Source organism: Cuculus canorus, chromosome 2, assembly GCF_017976375.1.
Source record: "Cuculus canorus isolate bCucCan1 chromosome 2, bCucCan1.pri, whole genome shotgun sequence".
Lineage (NCBI taxonomy): Eukaryota > Metazoa > Chordata > Aves > Cuculiformes > Cuculidae > Cuculus > Cuculus canorus.
The window spans coordinates 110,489,057-110,515,938 of record NC_071402.1 but is presented as its reverse complement, the minus strand read 5'-3'; the positions used below and the strand labels follow the sequence as shown (position 1 = coordinate 110,515,938).

Here is a 26,882-nt window from a genome sequence, read left to right as displayed (position 1 = left end):
AAGTCAATGATGTGTATTGTGAAACCTTTTTCTGTCTGCTGTCTGGATTTATTATAATTGATTTGAAATACTTCGGTACCCTCTCATGCTATATGACTGCTATGTATGTTTGAAATGGCAAGACTAAAGGTTGCAAACAGCTGCAGGGGCTTGTGTATTTTAAGGAGGATTTTATATGATAGCTATACAAAGAGAAACTAACTATGATTGTATAGGACAGTGCCTCAAAACCTAAACATGACTTCAGGTTGTTTTTGAGATAGGGCTATACTGTTTGCTTTGTCAAGGTTAGAAATATTTTTCTTTTTGCGTGTGCCTGTATCAAAATCTAAAGTCTGGTCTATTCACTGTAACAAAATAATCTTTCTATAAGCAACCCAGTTTTTCTTCCTTCTTTCACATCGGGTTTCTTATGTATAGTTGTGGTGGCCTTCTTTTTGTTTGTTTTATTTTTGTTTGTTTCTTTAAGATGCAGATATTTTGTTTCTACATTAAGCGTGTGGTATTTTAGATCTTCTTGACATTGGAGGTGGAAGTGGATGCTACAGTTTTGCTGTCTAGACTAGGAAGTCTCCTTTCACCACTCAGACTATGCATAACTGTTTATCAATAGGAAAACTGAGAAATATTCATGTCAGTTCCTGTAGCCAATTTCAGGATTGTTTGTAGGCTGTCTTTGGCTTAGCTGAAAAACTTCAGTTGTCAGAGAAGATGAAGTAGTATTGCAGATTCAACACCCTTAGACAGTCATCATCCAGACTGCTGTTGTCTATGTCCAAGACTGTTGTATGTAATTCTATAAAGCTCTAATTTAATTTGTATAAGACGAGTGGAGATTTTCTTTAACACACCACCCTGCATCTCAAAGGCTTTTAACGTAAGTATGCATCCTCAGAAAGGGGGCAACTTGCCCGGTGGTGCAGGAAGAGGATTGTATGCTCCCTGTGCTCAAAGAACAGGACCAGGCAGTGAATGTTGGAATGTGCACTGTGGTGCTCAGATGGTGGAAATCAAATTCATCCGTGCTTTGCAGAATGAAATATTCTGTGGTTTTGTAATTCATCTAGACCTTCCTGGGTGCTATGGTGGCAGATCACCTCTGAAGGTCATGTCTAATCTGATTTGCAAAGCTGTATTCCTCACAGTGTTTTCAGCAGCTTATGTATCACTTGGTGTTCCTAGTCAGATAAGCTCTGTGGTTTGTAGTAAGTCTGTCTTAAATGGCAGAAAGGATAGATATCTCTTTGTGCTGTGGCCCAGTATTTTCACTTTAATTTGGGTTGTGTTGCTATCCAAAAACTTCTTTCAGACACATTAATATTAAAAAAGAAAAAAAAGAAAAACCAACCAAAATCAGCTGTTTGTTTGAAATGAAGTGTAGGGCACTCCTGGTAAAGAAGACATAAGTTTTTCCAATATTTTGATTTGGGGAAAACCAAATTAAATGTGAAATGTGGGCTTGAATGTTTCTGAAATATTTGTTTGTGTTTCGTTGTACAGCCTAAGTCCTGCTGCTTCAAGAATAGGGATGTGGAGGGGAAATCTGTAAGTATTCCTGGAATAAATAAATAGGATTAGCTGTTCCTGGTGCAAATCAGCAACTTCTACAGATGGTCCTTTGAAAGGACTGGAAAGTTTACTGAGAACTGGCAGATAATTGGTGGTACTGGAAGAGCAGTTACTGGGAGCCAGCCAGTGAGTTGGTGACTTGGGAAGTGTTAGTAGGTTAACCATCTTTCTCATGTAGGTATCTAGGCTAAAAAAAGTAAACCCCATGATCTGGAAGGATGAGTAAGCATTATATCACCGTTGATTGTTCCTCCGCTCCCACACACAAACAGGTCTTAGCCCGTGACAGCAGACTGCTGAGAGATGCTGTTGAATTGGCAAATAGAAGCTTTGGTGAAAAACCTTCCTGGAAATATTTGATCCTTTTGATTGAACAACATCATTTTATCCCACTGTCTGAGAAGATTTTTCACAAATCTTGTTTATTATGTCGCTTTGAAATTGCCTGGGTTTTTCTAACCTTGAATTTTTATCTCCCTTAAAAGCTTTCTTAGGTATTTGTGCCCTGTCCAGCTTTAGAGAGCAGCAAATTCCTTAGTCTGTTTCTTATCACACCACAACCTAGGGAGGAAAAGCAATTCAATTTACAGGGGAGATTACTAAGAAAAGAGGGTGAGGTTTCCTGAAGTTAAATCTTAGCACCTTTCTAATGTCAGAACCAGAGATCTCTGTCACTTCTGATCCTTTCCTGCCGTGGCAGGAAAAGACCTTAAAATGGATCTTCTGAGTTCCTGAATGGTTGCCCTAATCTGGCACACAGTCTTCTCCTTGTCAGTGGCTGAAATGCAGAGGAAGAGCTTGAGAAACTGGACCCAAGGAACATTTCTCCAGATACAGTTGCACTGGTAGTCATTATGTTTGCTTGCAGCACTGTGTTATTTGACAAAGAACAGCCTAATGAAGTTTTGAAGTTTTGTGTATCATGCAAGAGCAAGGAACAATTTATTTGATTAGGAAGCCCTCTAATTCAATACTGCCTTAAAAAGCAAATTTTACTGTAGGAATGTGACAGTTAGTTTTCATTGTCCAGTAGCATTTTATAGAATGAATTTATGGTTTGCATGACTATTTTAAGCTTTACATATTGACAATACTTCCAATCTGTAAGACATGACAGTAACAGCTAGCAAATGTTGGAACTGCTGAGCTGCTTCATCATTCACATGTAAATGATGGGTATGCTCCACACCGTCAGACCCACCCTCTCCCCTGTGTGATTTAGGTGGATGGAGGAATGGGAGAGGGATGGAACTGGATAGATTGCTCTTTTCCTGGCAAGTCCTGTCAGCAAATCTAGGGTTTTTAATTAGCCCCCTCACCCTTCCCCTAAACTGCGCATTGAACATCTTTCCAAAATTTAATGTTTCAGAACTAAAAGAATAGCTGCAAAAGCTGGCAAGCTCAGAGTAATGATTTATAGTGATGGTGCTTCGGGAAATGGGAGGTGATGGTGCTCTAAAGAGAGATGAAAAGCCAGAACAGGTACAGCATTGCAAGAAGTGATCCTTATGGCATCCTGAGCCATTAAAAAATACAGTTATCTTAAAAACTGCTTTCTCTGTTAAAATGATAATTAAGTGACAGATGCCCTGAAAAGCCAGATCTCCTGGTTTAACTCCCTGTTCTTGGCCTTGCTTATTCATGAACACTAGACCAACATGCTTCAAAGACCTTCCTGGACTCTGAATTAAGTGCACAGAAGTCTAGTAGAAGACATTTAACAAGGAATGGCCTTTATTACACAAGGAGATATGGGAATCTACCTGTAAGACTCTGTCACAATGTATTTTAAAACTCCATTATTTACAATGGCTGATGCAATGGATATCTGTTATTAAAGCAGTACAAGAATGTCTTGGGTTTTTTTTTTTTTTCAGAAGGACCGTCATTTTTTTATTCTTCTTGTAGTTAAATAAATGAAAGAAAGTGTTCATGAAAAACAAACGTCCTTTTCCCATCTGAAATTCGTCTCAAGCATCATTGTAATTGTATGTCAGTGTCTGGGTTTATCTTTGCAGTGTAAATGTGTGCATTTGGGTTTCCTCCCTGTTCTGCAGTTTTGGTCTCAGAAGCATGGAAAGGATGGACAGTTCTTTCAGGTGTCCCAGAGAAAATGTAAGGAGCAGCCAGAAATTACATCAAACTGCCAAGTTCCTTTGCTTTCTTTCCTCTTCTGACCTAGTCATCTCTTCTGTCTTGTCTTGCCAAAGGGTAGCACAGAAATTTATACCCGTGGATAACAGCCCTTTTGCACATGAAGTTTTCCTGTTGGTGTGTTTCAGCAGGCCCTGGGCAGAGTAGGGAACATTGTGTAGAAATAGTTGCCTGAAGTCTCAGGCTGGTCTCTGGGTGATAGCTATCATTTTGGAAGCCCACTAACAAAACAGCAGAGTGAATAGGAAGCTTCAGAATAGTTATGTCAGATTTTGACCTCATTTTGGACAGATGCGATTTACGGAACTGAAAAGTGAAATATAGTTTTTTGACAGCCCATTCAGCAGTTTTGTCATTTGCTGGTCATTTACTCAAACTTGAAATATGAGTAATGTGTATTACCCGAGTACAGAGGGAGCGTACCTCCTTAGAAAATGCACACATACGATTGAATACTTCTTGTGTACAAATGTTCAAATGCATACGCATAGCAAGGTGTGTTTGAGAAAGTCAACGTGTGCACAGCTCTGTCTGTGTGTACTTTCCCAGCATGTATGAAAAGAGAAAGCAAACTTGCAATCAAATAAGCAGTGAGAGCAGAGGGAAAAAAGATGAGATTGCAGTTGATTATGAGCCTGGCAGCAGATGTGCTACACAAATCCAGCCCCTGCATCCAGGCTGTTTCCATGGTGATGGAGCGAGTAATTGTGGAGCTCCAGCGCGCTCCCCCGCGGCCCCAGCCTAGGTGGACGCGGGTGCCAGGTCCCCATCAGTGCTGCCACGCACTCTCCAGGCAAGCGCTGGGCCACTGGGGAAAATTGGCAGGCAGAGAGGGCGAGACCCAGAGGTGGAGAGCTCCTATTTATTTATTTTCCTTGCCGTCTGATGGTAGGATGCTAGGGGAGCGGCACTCTTCCTCGGGAATATGGTCTCCCAAGATGAGATAAATGGGCAGGAGTTTCCCCAAAACGGGAGCGGGCTGCGATTGGCTGCTGCTGCTTGGCCGTGCCAATGGGAGCCCGACTGGCCGCCGGGTACCCGCAACATAAGCAAAGCTACACGCTTGCCCTAGCGCGCGGGGACTGGAGAGCAGGCAAAGGTGTGTGTGCAAAGGAGGGGGTCTGCTCCTCTCACATGGCTATGCCGAGAACGGATCTCGTTAGAGAGCTTCGTCGGAGACCATCTGCTGCTTGCGCGCATTGTGCTTTCCACAAAAAGCAGCATTAAGTCATTCACTTGCTGTCGTGTGGGAGGCGAATTTGTCATCGGGAACGATGGAGCTACGGGATCTCTGTAAGTAAATCTGTGTACTTTATCGTGCTATTTCAGCCCGGGCACAGATGAATAAATAGTCTCAAGGAATGGCAAAAGCAAATTAGTAAGAACTGTGATTACTGTGAAGGATTTATTGGTTTTGTTTTACATGTAGGGAGATGTGTTCCTTCTAATGGTTTCAGGCATCGGACAAACTAGTTAACTGTTTGTATTGCCTTGGGTGGTTGTTTAGCCTAATTAAGATTAGTCAGTGGAAGGATGCTGTATTCCCTGAGGCATTTCAGAACGCCTCTGTGTTTGAAAAGGAAAGTAAACTACATGGACCAGAATATCACAGGCAGAAAAGTCCAAGGTGCCCATTTGTAGTGACTAGCATTTGTGTTGTTGGTATAATCATACCAACACGTATGATTATTACCAACACGTAACCAAGGCACGTTATTACAATGGTTTGTCAAACACTACTTCAGACCCTTAGTCAGGAAAGCACAAGTTGCTCATCATTTGTCACTGTGCTCAGCACAGAGATTCATTACTTTTCCTGCCCTATATGTTCATTTTTTTTAAAAAAAAAAAAAATTGTCTTTTGGAGAAGGCTTTTTAAAAATGCCTTTCATTCAAAATCGTTCCTGTTTGTTGATGAAACAGGTGACTACATTAGAAGTGTGAAGAGTTACCTTTTTCACCATTGTGGGGCATGAGTTGGAAGTTGATACCTTTGCCTGTTGGAACTCTGCTTTTGATTCTGTTAAGCAGAAACATTATATTTAGAAGGGTATGTGTGTGCTAATCTGTCCCTTGCTAACCCGCTGGGGTTACTTGATCTGCATCAGCCATCAATTTAACTCAGTATTGTTCATGTTTTATCAGGTACTTGCTGTTAGACAGAGAGCTTTGCTGCACGGAGCTTGTGAGTGACTCTGCTTAACGCTCTTAGAGGCTGTAGTCATCTTATCTGGTTTGTGAAAATAGATAGGAGAAAGGACAGAAATAGGAAGAAAAAGATATAGAAAAAAACTATTTTGCCTGAGCTGGTTATGTGTATCAGAGATTTTTAGTAACCAGACTAGGTGCAACCATCATATGAAGCTGACGGCTTTTTAGAGATCCGTTTGTGATGTCTTGCATTCATTTTAGAACTAAGACACAAGTTCCTTTCCCGGTCTTGGGAGCTGCCGAAAAGCTACATTGCTGTCTGGGAATCTCATGCTGAGAGTGTGATTTTTATTTTTTCTTTTAGATGTGGCTTGATTGGTCATCTTTGCTTTTAAGATACTGCTGTGCAAGTTGTAGCAGGAAGGTGTGTCCATGGGGCTTATCCTTTCAGTTAAAGGCATCAACGTTGCCTAAGAGTTTATGTTGAAAAGAATTGTGTTTTCAAGAACTGTTTGACCAAAATAAATTAGAAAAATATGGAACATGGAATTCAGGGCATCGATACAATGAGAGTTCCTGTTGGTGAAGGCTATATTGTATTAAGGCTGTGTACTTTTAAATCTTTAACCCTATGTATCACAGATGCAGGAGGACCACTCATTAAGTGTGAATTATTGCCTTTTCTAAAATCATAGTTGTAAATCACTTTTCACTGTGTTTCCCAGGGATGTGTGGGATGTCTTTTATAGAAATGATGGCCCCAGGCATCCTATGGCACTGAGCTTAGAAACAATGAATATTTATTAATCTATATAAAAAACAAGGTAACTGTTAGCTCTCATTGCAATATGTATTTTTGCTTAGCAGCAATGTGAGTGCTAAGAATGATTTTTATTTTTTTTTAATTAAGCATATAGTTAGCTGCTATGTCACTTTCCCCAGGGACTTGTATCATTCCATTTGTATTTACTTAGCATTGATGTAGCTGAAAATCCCGTCATGTATGTCAGCCCAGGCAAATCAATGTGCCTACTCCCCATCTTGGAGGTGGATGCCTTGATTTAGGCTGAGATATTCCATAAAAAGCTGAGGGAGAGCTTGGACTCTTGCACACCTTGTGTGCTTGGGTTGTTCCTGGCTTCAGGCTGGTCATTTTGAACACCTTTCGGATGCATCAAAATGAAGCTCCGTTGTACTTTTTGTGGTTTTTTTATTCTATACCTACTGTGTTCTGCTTTATTTTCTGATTGGTAATGTGAGAGCCTAGGAGAAAGTCACTGCAACTTTTAAGGTGATTTTAGTTCTTGTTAGCACTCCAGGGATATAGTTCAAACAACATAAACTTCTCAAGTTCAGTCACTAGCATTAGGTAAATACTGTGTGAGTGATAGAGTTCCTATATCTCCCATAACCTTGTTTGAAGGGATTTGTTTACTTGTCTGTCCCTGTGCATCAGCAGATAAAGGAGGGGGAAGGGGAAGGAGGGAGACAGTTTGTATCTGCTAAGCTTTGGGTCGTGCATTGGATCAATCTGTCTGAGGGCTTCAAACTACAGTAGTGCCTGAGGTAGAAAAAATTGCGTTGCATTCAAAGCCATACTTACATTAGATTTTTGACCTGATTGTGCAGAGAACAGTTGGTTGCCGTTAGTGTTTGGGGATGATCTATGTGGGAGAGGCATTTCAGATTCCCAGGCTATAAGAGTTCCAGCAACAGAGGAGTGAGTAGGCTTCAGTGAAAGCTGTGGCATGCTGGCAGCAGTTGGGAGGATGCAGAAGCTGAAAAATGCTATCTTGGGGTAGCTTTAATTGGTTGCATTGGAAAACACTTGGTTCGATGGGCTCATATGTCTTCTGAAACACTTGGTGCCAGACCAATTTGGCACGTCTCCATTAACTTACAAGAGAAGCCACCAGACATTGATCTGATCTTCAGTCTCATGCTTGTGTTTCTCTTGGAAGAGCAAGAGTTTTACAAAGATAGCGAGTTATTTTTCCTCTCTATTTGCCTCAGCAAAGTTAATGTTAAAAACCTGAGTGGAATGGGCATTCCACGGGTTTTTACTTGTTCACATGGGCTTTAAACTTCATGGGTTATCCTTTGTCTGCTCTCAGAGCCTCATTCCATATCTTAGTCTATACTGGAAGTGTAGAGCAGAAATCCAGAAGGGAGGCTTTATATGTATCCAGAGGTATTAAATTTGAATATTTAATTCTTTTCCTGGATCTTACCCCTCCTTTAGTTTCAATAAAAACATTGTAGTCATTCATGTTCTAGATAAACAGATGCTAGAGCTACCAGCCTTCAGTTTTGCTTCAATAGTGTTTTTATCTTCACCCCATTATTCAAGTGTGTAGGTATGGCTTTTACACAAACTACAAACCAAATATTCTTCTTTAGATGGCTCAATGTATTTGCATCAAATGATTGCGGACAGTCATAACTCCAAGTGAGACTAGCTGCTCAAATGAGAATAGTTACTTATTTTCGCATTTGAAAAAAACCAACATTTTTAGGAAAAGTTACTTCATGCTAGAACTTGGCTTACATAGAGCATCATGCAAAGTCACAGGAAGCTCTTGCTCCCTGTTCAGTTTATGCACACTGGCATCTCAAATGGCAAGCACACACGACAAAGCAACACCAAGTGCAGAATAGAAATGGAACAGCAGTAAAACAAAGATGAGTGAATCGTGAAAAGCCCATTGATTTGCTTGACACCCGTTTTGTTCCACATTGTGCAATGCTAATCTGAAAACTCCTATGCGTCACAAAAAGTTTTCAGAACAATAAGAACTGTCAATTCCAGCAGATTTTACAGACCTGTCATTATTCTTCCATTGTCTTCAAGCACTAAGTGGTGTACAGAGGGATTTTTTGGCAGGAGTTCAAGAGTGGTCTTATAAAGAGGAATCGTGTGTCACTACCACACATATGTTACCATTTGTAATTGGTTTAGCCCAGTGTAACCCCCTAGAAGAATGTCTGCCCCCACCCAAGTGTGTTGCTTTTATGGTGTTCATTTACTTAAATACCCATTGCTTTTTACAGTTCTTAATTGCAAAAATGGTAAAGGAAGATATTATAAATGCCTTTCTACATTTTGATTTGGTGTCTTCTAGAGGACTTAAATACTGTAACAAATTAATATTCTGCCTCACCTGCTGCTTCTTTGGAAAGGTGAGAACAGCAACAGTGATGGCCACAAGTGGAATTTTTTATTAACTCCCTTTCTCTTGAGATAGCATCGCTGGGATGTATCTGAGTCCTCCCCTGCTCTAGTGGAGTGAAATTCCTTCTGCTCTGCCCCATGTTCTTTCACTCCAGGTGTTTTGCCCCCCAGTTAAGAAAAAGAAATTCACTCTCCCCACACTCCTCATTGTTAGGAATTACGGCCCCATTTAGGGACATGCCCCTGTGAGGAGAAGCATGATAGGAAGAAAGATTGGCTTTGTCTGAAGGAGTCTCAATTTTAGGCTCTTTATCAAGAATCAGAGGCAATGTCACTGGTCAGTGTTTTGTCTTCCATACTTACTCTTCCCAGTGTAGCATCATCTGCATACATACCTCACTCACGTAAAGTTCCAATACAGTAAGGAGGTGATATTCACTCTGAAAAATGAAAAATTGAGTTATTCATCCTTGATGTCAGTAACTTGCAGAACCCATATGTATTGCAACAAACCTACAGCATTTTAAAAAGTCTGTGGGGAATAGATCTCTTTTTGTAGACGTCACACAAATTCTGGCAGGTTTTACTACTTAAGAATTCAGTGGTTTCAAAAAAACATGTGAAAGTCAGGCCTCGGAGGACACACATGACCTTTGTATAAAGTAGAACTTTGATTAACTGTAGTTTGGGCCTTTTAAACTCCTCTGTAATGTACAAAATCAGTCTTGTAATGGGGTGAAAAAGGAGATCTTCTTATTAATGCTAGCACATTGTCAAATTAATATATCAAATGGTATGCTCTTATCCTGAATTGAAGGACTGCTTTTAACAGTGCTTTTGATGTGGCAAAGCAAGTGCTTGTTCCATAGCTACAAACCCAACTCTCTTAGTTTTCCCTTCTCTTTGAACTTCAATTTTCTTAAGACTTGGAACATTGTGATACTGAGAGCAGCTTTCACAGCTAGGTATTTCAAGATTCACATCCAAAGGCATATTAAAAGCCACACAAAGGGATTTTCTTTTAAATTAGGTTTGCACCATGTGTAACCTTCTGGCTTGACCTCTGGATCCAGTCCCAGTCTGCATTTCATAAAGAAGAATCTAGCCACATTTGGTTATCTCCAGTAAGATCAAAGCTGTTGCTGTATTTTGACACCTGTGAGGATGAAGTGGATATATATATTAAAAAAAAAAAAAAAAAAAAGTGGAGGAAGTGGTGAAAAAAAATTGTATGAGTTCACATTTATAAAAGGCATGCACTTACAAATTTTGGAAATGAAGGGAAGACCTTCAAGATCAGCTGCAGCTCTTCCGTTCAGAAACAACTGAACATTTCTTTATTTGTTAGCCTCACTGAGGTAAATGAACAGACCTGAAAATGTAAATAAAATTGGATTTTCTAGATCCCTAAAAATTTAACTTTGTGAGTGCTTTGCCATGGAACTTAATAAGGTTCTTCCTGCTGCCTAACAGAATCCACTGCAAAGGATGGCGTCATTTTATACTGCCTTTGGAGCCCCTCATCAAGGTGTGGTGTCTTTCCCAGTTTCCACCTTTCTCTGGCAATGGTATAAAATCATAGCTTTATCCCAGCTCCAATGAATTACTTCCTGAAGGACTACCATGACTGTCCTACTAAGTATCTGCAGAGCAAGAAATGCAGTTCTGCTCATCTGCTTGTGTTTCCTGCTGTCCTGTGTGAAAGCAGCACAGTGACTTTGCAGAGCCTGTCCTCCCTCCATCTACCTAGATCACGGATATGAGGCACAGGGGAGTCAAAGTGTGTATTTTGCTGTGTTGTGCCCTTGCCGCAGCACAAGAAGCTACAGTAGAGTCCTCAACTTTGAGCTAAGTGGGATGCGCCAGAATGTGATGGAGCTACTGCCTTGAACACTCTTCAAGGGAAGTATGTCCCAGTTTTTGTCCCACCCACAAGATTATCACCTCTGCATCTGATAATTCAGCATGATGCTGAGGAACAACGCAAGAAAACTGATTCACAGTCCCTGTATTCAACACAAGAGGTCAAAAGGTACCTTTGGCACTAGCAACTGGGAAGGGAAGGACCATAGATCAAGCAGTCTTGTCTCTTGACTCTCTCTGTGCCTTCACGAGGGACTTTTTCGTCTCCATCTCTCCATACTCACCTTTTGTAGGGTGGAATTAAGACATCTGGCTGACAGAAGCTCTGCTCAGCTTTCAGAAGGAGGAGCCTCTCTGATATGATATCCTTTGTTATGTGTTCAAGCTCTTGGGTTTATGCTTTGAAACAGCTGCAGCTGTAAAGAGGTACATGATGCTCATGACACCTCTAACTTTTATGCTGCTAGTTGCTTTGGTGCATAGAGTAAATAGGCAAGTCCTTGAGTTAGAAATACTTCTGATCCTTTGTAACTGCGGTGAGACGTTGTATTATATTGATAGGTCTTGAATTTTTCTGCCTTTAAATGCTATTATAACCCAGTTACAATTTTACTAGAAGAGTGGAAAGTCTATTCATAGTTGTTTCACGAATTCCTTTGTTCTTACTCCAAACTTATCTTTTAAAATCCCCTCTTCAGATTAACACCCTATCTCAAACAGCAGCACAATGTTTTGGGGTTATGCTTAGAATGTCTAAAGTCCCATTTTCAGTAGCAAGTGGAATTATGCTCATTTCTAATGGTACAGAAAAGCTACAAGCGAATCTCAGAATCAGTTCTGTTTGTTCATACATGAAATTATGTATCAGCCCACCTCTGCATGCGGGATTTCTATGATTTGAAAGTCATGGGTCTCTACTCCAGACTGAACTTTGCACCAATCCCAATAACAGTTTTCACTGCTAGAGGTTTTAGCCCAGAAAATGTCAAGGCTTTGAATTTTTATTATGTATTTAAGGTATAAGCTAGGAACTGCTAACCAGGAGTTTCTTTGGTGGAATAAATATCAAATGTTTCAGGCATACAGATCTGATCATTAGCATTTATCATTGGTTTGGTAAGACAAACAATTGCTGATGTGCGTCAGATTTTTTAAATTATAAAGCACCGTGCTGTCAGGTTTCAGCCAAGATGGAAATAGTCACTTTTTAAAATTCTGTTAAGTGTTACTGGGTATTGGTAATGGAATGAAACCTGTTTTTTTCAGTCAAAGAGATATATGACAGATTTGTAATGTGAAAAATATAGGAAAGCCCCATGGCTAATTATATGATTTGAAACTTTAACACCAGAGCTCAGTTGCTGCTTGTTCCAGAAGTTTTGTTGAGGTATGATTTAAAGGCTTTATTGCACCAAAATCCCAGAGGTTCTTGCAGTTTGCAATACTGGGCTGCAAAAAGGTAATCATAATGTGTAGCTCTTGTGATTGTAAAGAAATTTGCACATTTCATTGTGATCTCCTGTACAAGCAGACACCTGGGCCTATGTCCAGATCCTTTCGGATCATGCTCTTCATCTGGTGGCCTGTTCATTTCCTCTGCATCATTAGTGCTGGCAAACCAAATAACCTAAAGAGATGATTGTGCATCTCTGATGCCAGAACCCATTTGGAGCATCTCCCTGCGGCCAGTGCTACAGAGCACCCATGAAAGGTGAATGCAGTAGGTTGTGTGGGAGTTTTGGTACATAGCACAGCAATCCTGCTTTGCAATTCCAGTTGCCTCAGCATTATTTGTTCCTTATGTCAGCATTTGCTCAGGGTGCAAACTTGGGAGCTGATTAAAAGGAACACCAGTGCAGAAGGCGAAACCTTGGCTGTATTGAAATAAATGCTAGAATTCCCATCAGTTTCAGACTGGTCTCCAGAATCAAGGGATTGTGTGTCTTCTGGAGTGAAGTGGTCAAATTTTACTGTGCAGTAAGTCAAAAGACACCCTCCTCCTACAGAACATGAAAGATGTTAAAGGACTCTATGTGAGTCAGTTACAAAACAAGCAACTATTTTAAATACCAATATATAAAAAAGAGTGTTTCTTCCACCAGTGTGAACAGCTTGTTACTTGCTTTGCTCTTAGGATACAGGGATAAAGAAGAAGAAAGTACTTGTAGCCAAGTTGTCTGCTACAGTCCAGCAGCACAGTCAATCACATTGTTTCATCATTCCAAGTCATTCTGTAATAGTACTGATTTATCTCACTACTGTGCAATTGTCCCCTGTTGATAATTCCAGTTTAGTCAAGAGATAGCAGAGATTTTGCTGAAAACCTGCAAGCTCCTCTTACCTGCAGTGAACAGTAGGAGAGCGGAGTAAGACTTCCTCCTTTTCATTGATGCCTATATATAGCCCATGCTAACCCTAACAGCCTTAAAGAAGTAGGGAAACTTTTTTCAAAAAAAGAATCCACTATTTTTATAACCACATTGACTCAGCAGAAGTAGACGTGTGCATTTTAGAACGTGAGAGGTTGATAATCAAGCCCTGCTGTAGGTGCTTAGCTCTTTAGTTCTGGCTGTAACATTTTACGTTTATTTTAACTTTGCAGTGGGCTGGTGCAAGTCTTGAAATAAAGCCCAGAAAAGAGGCTGCTACTTTAATATCTATTATAAAAAAATGAAATAATAATGTCTTGGTTACATTTTTTACAATTTGTTTTTCTTTTTCTGCAATATTCTATGTATGAGAAAGAGAGAAGATAATTAACCAAAGTGCATTTATTTTGTATCTAGGAACAGACTGTTTAATAAAAAATTCTGTAGTTCTCGGTTGTGCTAAGCAGGAGCCATTTTATGGATTTCAGTGAGATTAGTCCAGTATGCAAACACTATCTGAACATGATTTGAGCTACCTTAAAAAGAAGATGAGGTTTCTTAGGAAAGCTGAGTCCCTTGGTCTTGAGGACAGGACATTTTTTCTTAATATGCCACTAGTATGCAAGAATCCACTTATTAGAAATTGCTGGAAAATCTAGTTTTATGAAGGAGGAGGAGATAACCAGGATGATTGGTGGTGCTGATGTAAGAAGAAAAATGGTTTGCTCAGTGTGTATAGGTGTTATAAATAATCTAGGAATACTTCACCTTTTGCCTTCTCTGTAGTCCTGGAAGACTTCTTACTAATACAAATCACAGGCTTATCATTGGAAATGTAAGTTTCTGCAGAACATGCAGATATCTGTATTGTCAAGTTATTTTTATTTTTGCTGGGATTCTAGGCAGACTTAAAAAGCGTCTTCAAAAAAAAAATAATTAAATCAATACATATACCATACTGACAAATATATAAGTGAAAGAAGGCTGTACAACAGCATAAAGATGTTACCTACCATTCAAGTTATTTTCTTGCTGCTATCAGTCTTGAGGAGGAGTTGAGTTCTGAAAATATTTTGCCTATAAAAAGGACTTTGGTGTGAGTTTGAAAAGGAAGAAAAAGAGCAGATTTCTACTATTTTATGTGTATTTTCAGGTTTGATAAAGAAGATTAAATTGTGTGTGTTTGACAACAGCCTTTGATCACTTGAGTGAGATTCTGTCTGCGCTGCTATTAATCTTGTGGCATCCTTAACCACTGATTCTAAATGTGATAATCCAAACCCCCTGCAGTCAGTTGTGTTGGTCTCATCAAGAGGCACACTGAACTTTCTGGTCTTTAAATAGAAAGTAGCTTAACCTAGCAGCCAGTTAAGTGTTGTTGGATTTTCTTTTAAATGAGTTTCACTGGTCTAGCAGTTGGTTTCAGTATAATGCTTAGATGTCATTTTTCTCCGTGGACCTTTGAAGATGCCTTTACTGCCATAATGATAAAAATTATTATTATTTGCCAGAGGAATCCCACCTCTGGCAAAACTTCAGTTAGAATCATGAAAAAGAGCTTTCTTTTACAGACTATTTGCTTTGCTCACTGATCTGGCAGTCCACTGTTTCCCTGAGCTCTTTGCTTTAGTAAGGCTTGCCTCCCCCCAGGTTAAGAGAGAATACCTCACAATAACTGTCAAAGATTTCATTGAAATATCAGCATTTGCTGGCTGCATCACTTCCAGTGTAGCTATCCTACCCTACGTGTTCTAGATTGCTATTAGGAAGAAAGAGAAGGGGAGCCAGATTTTAGGCGTATCACAGTGCAACACCTCCCCTCCTCTTCCCCCCCCCCCCCCTCAATGCCAAATGCTGTTAATGAACCTCCAGAATTAGGTGGATCTCTTTTTAAATACTCAGTCATTTCACCTTATACTCCTCTCAGGTTTGTTTTAGAGAATCATTACCTAAAGGATAAAGGACTTTAGAAATATAAATACCATGATAATGCTATAAAAACAGTGTTCCCACTTTAAACAGTGCAAGTATCAGGAGTTAGACTGTAGGTGTTTATAGATGACATCCAGTAGCTTTTCATTAACACCACTCAGATTTGCTCCAGCTTACTGTCAGAGAGGCATTATAAAATCTACATTGACCAAACTGGCGTTCTGTCAGAAGCTACCCTTTAAACATAACATAGGAATAAGCTGCAGACGCGTGACAGTAGCTGGCAAGCTAGCTACCTGTGGGATATATACTAAATTAAGATACAGGTTATATAACTTCTGCTCTCTTTTATCACATAGAGTGGCAAGAAGGTTGTGTCTTCTGGAGATCTTCGGTGTAGTTACTTAAAACAAAGACAACTAAAAAAGGGACTTGTCTCTCAAACTCTGGAAAGGTGAAGTCAAAGTCACTCACTCTGTACATTACCAGAGTAGAATGATGGCCAGAAAATACTCAGCAAAACCCAGGAGCAGAAAGAAAGGTGCAAATCAGAGGACGTAAAAGTAGATTTGTGCCTATAGGGTTAAGATTTCCTTGCAAAGGGCCTGCAATAAAGTTTATGGATATAAATCCATTTTATTAGCCAAGGACACTTTTGTAATTAAAGCACTACGATTCTAGTTTCTTAAAGGAGATGTGATATTTCCATTAACAAAAGCAGTAGAGAAGCAAGAATAAAGCAGTGCTATGTGCAAACCCTGGTATTGTTCCTGATGTTCAGTTAACTTTATTTCTGGCTCACTGGGTCCAAATGAGGGCTATCTTTCTTCAAAACTCTAATTTATCAGTGTTAGACACAAATTTGTGTCTGAAAGAGCTAAAATGTGAATAACTATAACGTGTGTCAAAATAAATGGTAGGCCATAGCTGGGCAGAGTTAAGGTTTAGACTAGACCAGTAATACCAGTTTGATTGTTTGTTGGGCAATATCATGTCAAGTGAAAGCTCAAGGTCATGAGCTGCTTCACTATTGCCCAATTGAGGAGATCCGGCACCATGATCAGAGCCAATGTATCCTCCTCCTGTGCATTTACCCTTTCTCAGAACAAGATGTAGTCCTGCTGTTTCATGGAAAGGCTTGCAGGTTGGCTTCTTGAGTAGGAAGGAGCGAGGGAACCCTCAAGAAAAGGAGAGGGAGGAGAGAAGAGAGAGATAACAGGCCATATTAATTGTTCTGGAGACAGTAGGTAGGTCACCTTCAATTAGGTATCTATTACAGAGATCTTCTATATTGTTTCTATGAGTGTTGGGGTTGGGAAAAGTATTTGCATCATTTCTGTATCATTTACATTTTCCACTGCTTCCAGTTACATTGGGATGCATTAGTTCATCAAAACAATTAAAATACAGTGTAGTGTCTTCACCATGTTGACCTAATAACAATCATCTTCAGTGAAGAAGGGGCTAGGAATATAAGAATAAGCTACCAAAAATGTGCCCCCGAGTATCAAAAATGCTGAGTCCTAGAATGTTTCTGGGTTTTTTTTCTGGCTTAATAGTGGCAGCTGATACAATAATGGGCTATGACACAGTTCTACACCTAAGGTACACAGTCACAATTAGAATCTGACAGCGTTCTCTCTCTGGAATAAGAACACTGCTTGCAGCCCACAACTCAAACCATCAGCTATAAAATAGAAAGGAGCTTCATAAAAAAAAAAAAAATCATTCTCTGGTTTTACAGATAAATCTTAAGAATTTGTTAAAAGAAAGGAAAAGAAGAAATTCAAGTAAATAGGTGAACAAGCCTCATAGTACTTAACCAGATTTTACGGGTTTTGAGGATTTAATGATTTAAAATAAAAGTCATTTGGGAATATATAATAAAAGAAAGCGATCTGACAACAGCAGAGAAAGCAGAACAGAAATGGTAATGTTACTATATGCACCCACTTGCACTAAAAACAGCAACTGAAAAGAGGAATTTGAACTAAACTCTGTGAACATGTATCCTTATATCTCTTATTAATGGGTTGTTCTGTTCCTCTCTCAGTTTCTCTCGACCCTTTTCTGAGGGTTAAATTAATCCCTTGTGCAGCTCAGCTGTGGATAATGAAGATGCCCCAGGGTATGAACGTAGCCCTTGGGTCTGACCCACAGAAGGCTGAGCCTCTGTTCTTCACTATGTTTTCAGGCAGTTTTGTTTATGTTGCATTAATTAAAACCACCCTCTCTGTTCCTTGGGCTTATATGCTGTCCTGTGCAGAATAAAGGAGATTCCAGTGCCTGGCCTCTCTCAGCGTATCCAAGCCTATGCAGAGACATAGTGGAAAACACTGCTAATGAGGGGAAGTTAATGACTCTGATCATGTTAGTGAGCAAAAAGGTGCATGCTCTGATAGAGCCAATGTGGGTAATGTTGGTGATGTGAGGAACAGTTTGGATTCCTACAGGCTGTTTCTTGTGTTTCTGGAGCCATAGGTTTTGGTCAGTAAGGCAGAGTCTTGTTTGCTGGAGGTGGAATCAAAGCATTAAACCATGTGGTCATCTGGAGCTTGATCTAGGGTAGATAATCTGATGTGCCTGTTCCAGTTCCTGAGTATTAGAGTTTTTTTAAAGTTTAAAAATGGATGCTTTTCTCGTTACATTTAAATCTATCAGTATTCACAAATAGTACCAGTTTTGGGTCCAAAACCTGCCTTTATCCAGTGTGAGAGACAGACTGGAATCTGGTCCAAATTCACCCTGTTATTATAAGAAATTTGACTGCAGTAACTCTCCTCTTTCTTGCTTCCTTTGACACACTTTTCTACCTTGCTTATCTTTTATTCCCAGATCCTTCTTTCTGTCATACCCCATAGTGGCCAATCAGAAGCTACTGCTTTAGTGTGAGGCTTCAAAGCAAAATAGCATTGACAGAGAGAGAAGTTGCCTTCATGAAAGCAGAGCAAGAAAGCATTTGGCTTCTTAACCTCAGAGCCCTAAGAGCTGGGCAGAGCTAGCCAAGTCTGCTCTCCCCTCCCATTTTTCTTCTTTAACTCTGTGAATTGTCTGTGAAGTGGGGTTTAACATAGCCTGTGTATAGTAGTTTATTCTATCACAAATCAGGAGACTTGGCACACCCATCTTAGCGTAAGCATTTAATGTAAGTGTTCAGTAACAGTAGAGACAGTCAGGTTTTTTTGTGGTCATGGACAATAGTGGATGGCTTCTGACAAGTTGGAACTCTCCAGAAGTATTGAAGTATTCACCATTGTACTGAAATTTGAGAAAGGTTAAGTTTTCCTTATGGTCAAAGCCACTGTGAACACAGAAAGAGAATTTACAGGAGGTGCTGTACAGTGCTGAATACATATCCATGATGTTCAGGCTGTGTGCTGGTCTTTTGCTGCCGTAAATGTTTGATTACTTGGATGCCATCTGTCAGGAGGTTATTTTCAGACACAAGAAAGAGTGGTGGGCTTAGAAAGTCTTCTTTAAAGGTCTGTAGTTGTATTGGATTTGTTTTCCACTGATTCTAGAGAATGCTGATTAATATAAATCATTTTGTATTGCGACACTTGACCAAGGCCTATAATCATGCCACTACTTCAGCTGTGCCTGATTGAGAAGTCCCCAGATTAAGCAGAGTACTTACAGTGAGGAGTCCCGTCTTTGCCAGCTGGGAGGCTGAAACCAGCTGCATTCTGAAATTTGAAAGAAGAAAGAATCTGTGAGCTGCTTTATAAAATGGTCTCTTCCTCATTACCCTAATCAGCTAAGAATGCTGAAGGCTACTATCAGCTTTTTTCCTCTTTTTCTTTTAAATCGGGCACAAGAAATGAAAAGACTAATGAACAATGAACTGAAAAGGATAGCTTGGATCATCCAGGTCCCATCCCTGGAACTCAGTAATAGACATTAGAGCAGAAGAAACTATTAAATTGCTATTCTGTCTTTCTTGTTGCATGCTTCAGGACACAGCATTTCCCAATGCCCTTTAAGCGTTATATTTTAAGCCGGAACCAAGTGGCCTGTAGAATGTGCCATAGTATAGAACAAGGGGACTGCTTATCTCAAGATTTCATTTCTTAAATGAAGTAGTCTCATATCTGAAAATTGTATTTCTTAGATGAAGTTCCTAGGTAAAACTGAGGAAATCAAGAATACTCAACTTTTTCATTTGCCCTACTGGATCCTAGCCCAAAGTGACATTGGTTGAAATCCTGAGTGTGTGAACAAGGCCCATCAATGAGCACATGAGAGATACTAATAGCACCTGTAGCATTCACTTGTCCTATCCACTGTCTTAGACATAGTAGTTAGCCGATCTTCAGTGCTGAGGAGTAAGATAAAAGGAGAAGGAGCGCATGGAAGGATTGAATAATGTGTCCAAGGTCATACAAAGGTACCTGTGGCAGTAAGCAATTAGATCTGTGCAACCTAAATATTAACATAGTGCATACATTAAAGGAGTGGCCTTTGTTCCATTGGGGTTTTTTTGTATTTTACATACAAAAAGAACCCTCAGGTAGTACTCAGACTCTGGTCCTCGACAAGTTTTTAAGTCGGTTTTGTTCAAGTAGATCAAATTGGTAATATCACGCCACCTGTACCTAAGTAGAATCTCTGGGGGTCCATGAACATGTCAAACTCCAGTCTAATACTTAGATTCAGCTTGTATTTTCTCATTACTATTTCCGTGAGGTTTCTTTTCTTTTTAAGGAGTGTGACCTCTGTCAAAGCTTGACAAATGAGGCATGGCTTCATCAGCAAATGCTTGGGATAGAGACTGTTTGCTTTCCTTTGGTATACGACAAACGTTTATCTGGTCAACATGGAGCAATAGCACAGTGGTAACTAGGCCAAATCTAACAAAACAGAATAGAAGCAGTGATATTGTAAATATAAACCTTAGTTAATAATGAAGTGGAATGAAAATTACTGTTTTCTGGCTATTGACTACTCTGAGTTCAGAAGAACTTTGAGACGTACAGATCACATAGTATCCTCCACATTTATGTTTTAAGGAAACGAAGAATTATGGAGTTGTGGGTATAATGCATGTGTGGCAAGAGCCTTTATCACCAGTAGATTGATCCTGTGGGAATCTGAGCATTATCAGCTCTCAACATTTTTATTGTCAGTAGTAAAGAATAAAAATGGACTCCTAGTGCAAGAGACAAGATGGGAAAAATCTCCCATCCCCACCTCCCACAAATAAAAAAAAATAATACATAGGAGCCCTTTGTTTTTGAGGAATATTTGTATTAAAAACATTACTTTTCACTGTTGGGTATGTCTGCCTCACATGTAATGTCCCTGCTTTGCACACCAGATGAAAGTCACATCTGTGGCTCCATTTGTCTAACAACCAGTTTTCCTGCGGGCTCTCTAATACTTACCCTGGGGGTAGTTTGTAAACCTTATCTAAGAGGATGAATTACTTTGTTGTGGCTTTGACATGCTCTTTAAACAATATTCAAAAACCATCTGAAACCACGTTATATAAAGAGGATCCTTTTTGTGAGTCTCAGTGGAGAAAACAAGAATGAGAAATTTCCCTATTCCATTTTCTGGCTTTGCCCTTTTTCCTAGCCAAGAGCTAGGAAGCTGTTTGAGTCATAAAGCTGAGTAATTAATATTAAACCAAACAAATGCAAATCTAAAAGTCTTTCTGCTGCTTTTCAGTGTCTTTATTTACCTGTTTGCCTCGTCGTTTGGATGGCTCCCAGACTGGCATGTATTTAAGTGATGTCCTACTTCCATTGGTATTTGCTATACAGATCACAGAATGCATTCCTTATCTGACAGAATAATTTAATCCTTGTTCTTTAAACTACTTATTGAAAAATGCTTTTACTGTTCCTGCTTTAAGCCCTGCCCTGATTTCTCCAACCCTGTCCTGTGAGCTTGCAGGATACGTAGGGTGGCTAGTTGGTGATATGGCAGAATCCTGACCTACTGGGAGCTGATAGCTCGTGTAGAGTTGAACCCTAAGCACTCTCTGGAGCTGGTTTTCAGCCCTGAGCCTCTCAGTGATTTACAGCAGCCATTACACTCTTGCATTAGTTGAAATGGAAAGTGATACAGATTTATGATGCCGGGTTTGATTGCCATTTTCAATAGGACTTTATCTCTGATTACAGAAGAACTTCTATTTTCAGAAAATTGCCTGTCGAAATCTCTGTGAGAACAGTCCTAGGGAGTGACAGCCTTTGAGTAGCCACCCAAAGGAAGTGGCAAAAGGCAGTCCACTATCTCACGCTGTCCTAGCAATGCAACCCAGCCTCTGACTTGAAGAAACTGGGACAGAAACCAGAGGTTAGTTCCTCCTCCTCATCTCCTTGGGGCATGCCTGCAGTTTGGTGATGTAAATATCAGCATGCAAGGAGCCAGGCTTGAGATCACCCATATATTTCATTCCTGAGACTTAGCTTTAGAATTTGGGTTCACTTTTAAAGGCAAATACACTGAATTTTCATGTCAAAACTTCTCCCCTGCTTGAAAAAAATTATTATGTTTACAACACTAACAGCAGCAGCCAGATTTTCAAAAAGGAAACCTTTTTGCTGTTTTGGGGTCTGGGAATGCATGATTTTTTGTAACATTAAGTCTCCAGCTGGCCTTGGCAGGGAAATACCATGCTGCTGCTGCTGGAATAAAACACAGAAATGGGCTCTTTAGGTTTGACATCCCTTTAGCTTTCTGGCATGCTGGAGTATCCTCAAGGCCCCATGGAAACCAGATGTATTCCTGCTGCAACAATTAATGTAACCAACCCCTGGAGGAAGTGAACGTTTTGAGGAGGGGAAACATTACAGTATTTTCTTTTGGAAAATTCCACTATTGACATGAAAAACAGCAGGGTGACAGCAAAGATGGATTGCAAATTTTGACAGTACCGACAGGTAAATATTGGCTTTGTGCAAACAAGTTTCTATAAATAACCCATCTGCTCCAGAAACTCCACAGATGGCAGCAGGGCTGCCGGGGTATTGATTTGCCCGCTGTGCTCAGTGCAGAAAAGCACAGCTGTTAGCTTTGCTGTTCTTCTCATTCTGAGTGTTGCTTCTGCTCCTGCTGAGAGCTGTATGCCTTGTTCACCATTTTTCTTTGGCAAGTAGAGATGAAGATTAAGAGTCCAAAAGAAATAATTTGAAAGAAAAGCCTGCCAAAACAATGAAGAATAGATGAACAAGTGCTGAGAGTAATTATAGAGAATGCTGTATATGTATGTATTCCACACACCGCAAGAGAGCATGAACCTGTCTCTCTTGTTCGCTCTGTATCAGATAATTTATTACAGCTCACAGAAGTGGTCCGTAGTAATCCAGGAGATCATGGGGTCTTGAAGGGCAAAGAAAGCTTATGAGGAAACAGTGGAGAGTTTGTACACCATGAGGGCTAACAGGCAGAGGTTGGAGTTGAGCAGTAGAATCTGGTACTATCTTTTTGAGTGGCCTGGGGAAGTTCTGCCAAAAATCACTGGCAGCTGGAGGTGATTTATAAATAAACGCCAGCCAAACAGACAAATGCTTAAAATTGTCGTAATTAGGTTTTTGGCTTGTATGTCCCATTTGAGGGTAGCCTGAATCTCAGGATTATGATTTTCAGACAGTAGAGTCAGCCAGTGCAACCACCGTCTCATTAACAGAAGTGTTGATTTGCAGGCATAATATCTGAAATTGCTGTTTAAAGGAACGTCTTAGATAGACTTCATAAGCTCAGTTCCGTAAAAACATTTGCCTGTGGTGCAGGTTAGCTCCAAGGGCTCATCAGTAGCAGAACTGTATTATCTCCTGGGGCAGAAACTGCTTATGCCATTTGAAGGCATTTTTCTTCTGGTTTTCTGTGTAATTTCTGTGTAGTTACACAGTCAGCCCAGACAATGAAAGTTCCTCTGTTGTTATAGCTACATCTGCATCAGGAATTTTGCCTAGAATTACTGAGTGCAGCTTTTTGTTGTTATTTTGTCTTGCGTGGTGGCTTTGGGCTTTTTTTTTTTATTATTTGTTTGGTTTGTTGGATTTTTTTTTTTTACAATTAGCTCGCATAGTTAAAGTGGTATAATTAAGAAGTTGAAATCTGGCCTAGCTGAAGTAGATAATTACATAGTTTTTTTTTTTTTAATTTATTTATTCATTTTGTGGACGTTAAGTTTAGGTGGTAGGAGTTGGATTTCAGTTCTCCTGAACCCTACAAGATAGCTGTCCAGTGGCTTCCAGCAGATTTCCTCCTGGTGCTTGCAGTTAACAGCACCTTGAAGTGCTTACCTGGATGGAAGCCTAAGTCGGTACATTTGTCCTGTTTCTTCCTGAGTTTTAAATTGTTACAGGAAAAGATAATTCAATCCATGAATAAGTATAAATCAAGAGTTATGTGCTTACCTAAAATACAAACTTGATGTGATTCTGTCTCAATTTTGGGAAAAAAAAAAGAGTTGTCAAACAAGAAAGGATTTTTCCCAAGATAGACGAAGAATCTTTTCTGGGAGAAGAACATGAAAAAAAATGGACTGTGACAAGGGCCATGCAAATACCTTAGAGTTTTTTGAGATAATTGGCATTATTTTCAACTATTAGTCAAAGTAATTACTATACAAATGAGACAATTCTTAAGTAGTACATCATAAGAAGTTGTTAAGAGGAGATTTCCAACTGAGTTACAGAATGTTACTGGGCTAGAGGAGCTGGATGCTAGCCATTTCTGGAGTGGCTGCATATTTATTGCCTTCTTTTTTTTTTTAAAGTATTTTTAAATATTGAGCAAGGAATCTTGTGTTTCTCTTGCAGAATTTATGTTATTCCATCCAAAGCTCTTCTTTCTCCACACTGAAATTAGAATCATGGAATCATAGAATGATTTGTGTTGGAAGGGACCTTAAAGATCATCCAGTTTCAAACCTTCTGCCATGGGCAGGGACACCTCCCACTGGACCAGGGTGCTAAAGACTCCCAGTTTATTCTGTTAAAACCACTCATGCTGATACATGAGAAGGAAAGAACTTTTTTAAGTGTTAAGGAAACAAATGATTTCTAGAGTTAGCAATTAAGAAAGCAAAACAAGCCTAAAACATTTGTAAACAGAGTATACTGCTGTGGCTTTACTAAGATGGGCTAAACGTAATCTTGGATTTTTTTCTTCAAAGAAAGATTACGCTTTAAGATGCTGAAAAGATATAAAACCTAAGCATGGGCAGAGTCATTCCCCCACTGCTCCATCTGGGTTTTTGGCATTTTACTGTGCTTTCACATATACTATGTGAAGTAAAGATCAGTTTGTTTCCAGAAGGCTACTTTGGTGGGTGGTCTGAGTTCATTCTGTTTCTCAGTTTTATTTTCCAGGCCATTCAGGGTTTTCTTTCCATTTTCTGTGTTGAACGTGGTTTTACAGAGCCACAATACCAATAAGGTAATGCAGGATATTTCTTTCTGTGTCTGGCATGGTTTTATGCACAAGCCGATGACCTCCAGAACCACATTGACCGTACAAGAAGCATATCTAATTTGAGCTTGACCCTAATTCTCCTGCCTTAGTCCGTTTTGTATGTAGTTGACATACTATGACCCCTTGAAGAATATTCCTTAGACTTGACCCTCTCAGTAGTTTTATGGGATTTTCCCCATTCTCTTTATTCTTATCAAATGCTTTCACTCTGCCAAATACATCAATATGCCCTCAGAAACCTTACATTAAATGAAACAAGGCTATTTTCTCAAATTAAAGTTCTTGCTTTGTCTACAGTGTAGTTGGTAGAGCCTTAACAAAACATGTAATTCTGTGAAGCCACTGGATTATAAAAAGTTTGCAAGCAGCCTTCAGACACTTGCGTCTTACAGGCTAGAAAAAGTAAATCTCTTATCAGTCGAACAGAATTATGAGCAGCATTAGATTCTGGAATTATGGAAACAGACTCTCGTTAATGTGCAGAAGTGTCATTTTGTACCTCATGCACCATGGTAACCTGTGAACTGACAAGAAATCAATGCAGAGTTGCACCTTGAATGTGAAGATAAAGCTGGTAAGTATAATATTTGTGGGCTGTTTCATTTTGTGTCCAGAAATTTCGGAGCATCTGCTCTAATTTGCTGAAAAAAAACTGGCAGAAAGAATCTAGGCTTCTAAGTTGTAGGTCAAGAAATGCACAAACGGAAGGACAAGCAACAAACTTTTTTTATGTGTGTGTCTGTGTGTGCTGTTGCTGGTTGTGGTTGTAACTGAGCCTTACACAACTCATACTGACACTAGGAGACCAGGATGCTACTACATCCCTGTCAATTTCTCCAGAGCTTTGTGAGTTTAGATGCTGTATTCTTAATCTTTCACAGCTAGATGCGTGTGTTGAGGTATGCAAGCTACAAACTGATCTGAAACCGTTATGCTAAAGGTTTCAAGGCGGAATACATTTCAAGAGTTTTGATAGATTTTTCTCTCTCGTGTTATATAAATATATTATTTTACTATAAATACTTAATCACAAGCTGTCCCTGAAATCAGAGTCCACTGTCTATTTTGAAATCTCATTTTTCATGTCACAAATTCAACAGAGGAATAAAATACCAATTTGTGTCCACTCAGAGAAGGCGGGGTAAAAAGAGCATCCTCTAAGAGTATAATGCAATGCGACGGCAGTTGCCACTGCCTTGTATTACTTAGAGGTTTAGTGACCTGTGAGCTACCATTTCTGTGCTCTCTCATTGAAGTATAGTTCATGACATTTTCATTGTACTGTTATTGCAGCCTTTTTTCTTAAACCTGACCTATGGGAAGAGAGGGAAGAGTTATGTGTTCAAAGAAAGAAACATCAAAGTATTCCCAGTAGCCAGTCAAAACTTCAACTGGCATTAATTCTGATAACTCTGTGGTGGGTCGTGTGGACTGTTTCCATGGGCTAGCCACCTGCCTGTCTCTGAATATTCGTGGATAATTGCAGACTTCTCTGAGGTCTTTCTTTTCTTCATTTTTGTCAGATTATATGTATGTATTTTCTAGTAGATATCAGTCAACAATGCAAAGCCAGCGGTGTAGGACGCAGTGTTATTGTAATAGCTGTATCAAAGGTAATTTTCCATTACAACAGCAAGGTTGATGGGAGCCTCCGAAACGTTGGGCAAGAGCATTAAATTAAATTACAAGGTAGAAAATGATCACCTTTGCTGGATGTAGTCACCTAAATAAACTTAACAGCCTGTCGGCAATATATGTGTCTATGCTGGTGCAAAACAATTATTACGTTTTGAAATTAATATCATTGGGGTTTGCAGCATTATGTTCCTTTTTTAAGTCACTAAAGTTGGTCCTAGTTTATGATTGTGGGATCAGAAAACTAGAAGAGAAAAAAATGGATAATTTTCATTTGGATTAACTTTAAGTCAAATTCTCAGAATTAAAGGAAATGTCTGAATTACCAATTAAACAAAAATACATATAATATCCATTGATAAATACAAGCAACCAACATTTAAATTTCAAAGTGAACCAAGTCTACGTGTATGTGCAGTACTGTACGTGTATATATATTAGCAACAGACCTGTACATCCTCTGTAGTATTTTCTTGGGACAGTGAGTTTTCGTATCTCTCTGTCGAAACATGTCATACATTACAGTAAGCTAATGTTTTCCTAGGTTAATCACTAATTTGCCTGTGTATCAGTAAATATGTTGCTATGGGCACTGTAATAGCAGAACT

The 26,882-nt window shown here is 39.5% G+C and overlaps 1 protein-coding gene across 6 annotated transcripts in view; it reads left to right on the top strand.

Moving 5' to 3' along the window:
* The window catches only part of ELMO1 (engulfment and cell motility 1), a 305,172-nt gene that overhangs the window by 214,960 nt on the left and 63,330 nt on the right, over positions 1-26,882 (top strand). Inside the window, exon 1 of one of the 6 annotated variants that reach the window (XM_054058820.1) lies at positions 4,547-5,016. The exons of the other annotated variants lie outside the window; for them this stretch is intronic. The gene's annotated coding sequence lies outside the window, so the exon portion shown is untranslated. Of the gene's footprint in view, positions 1-4,546; positions 5,017-26,882 lie in introns of those variants that run through there. 6 annotated transcript variants of the gene reach the window in all.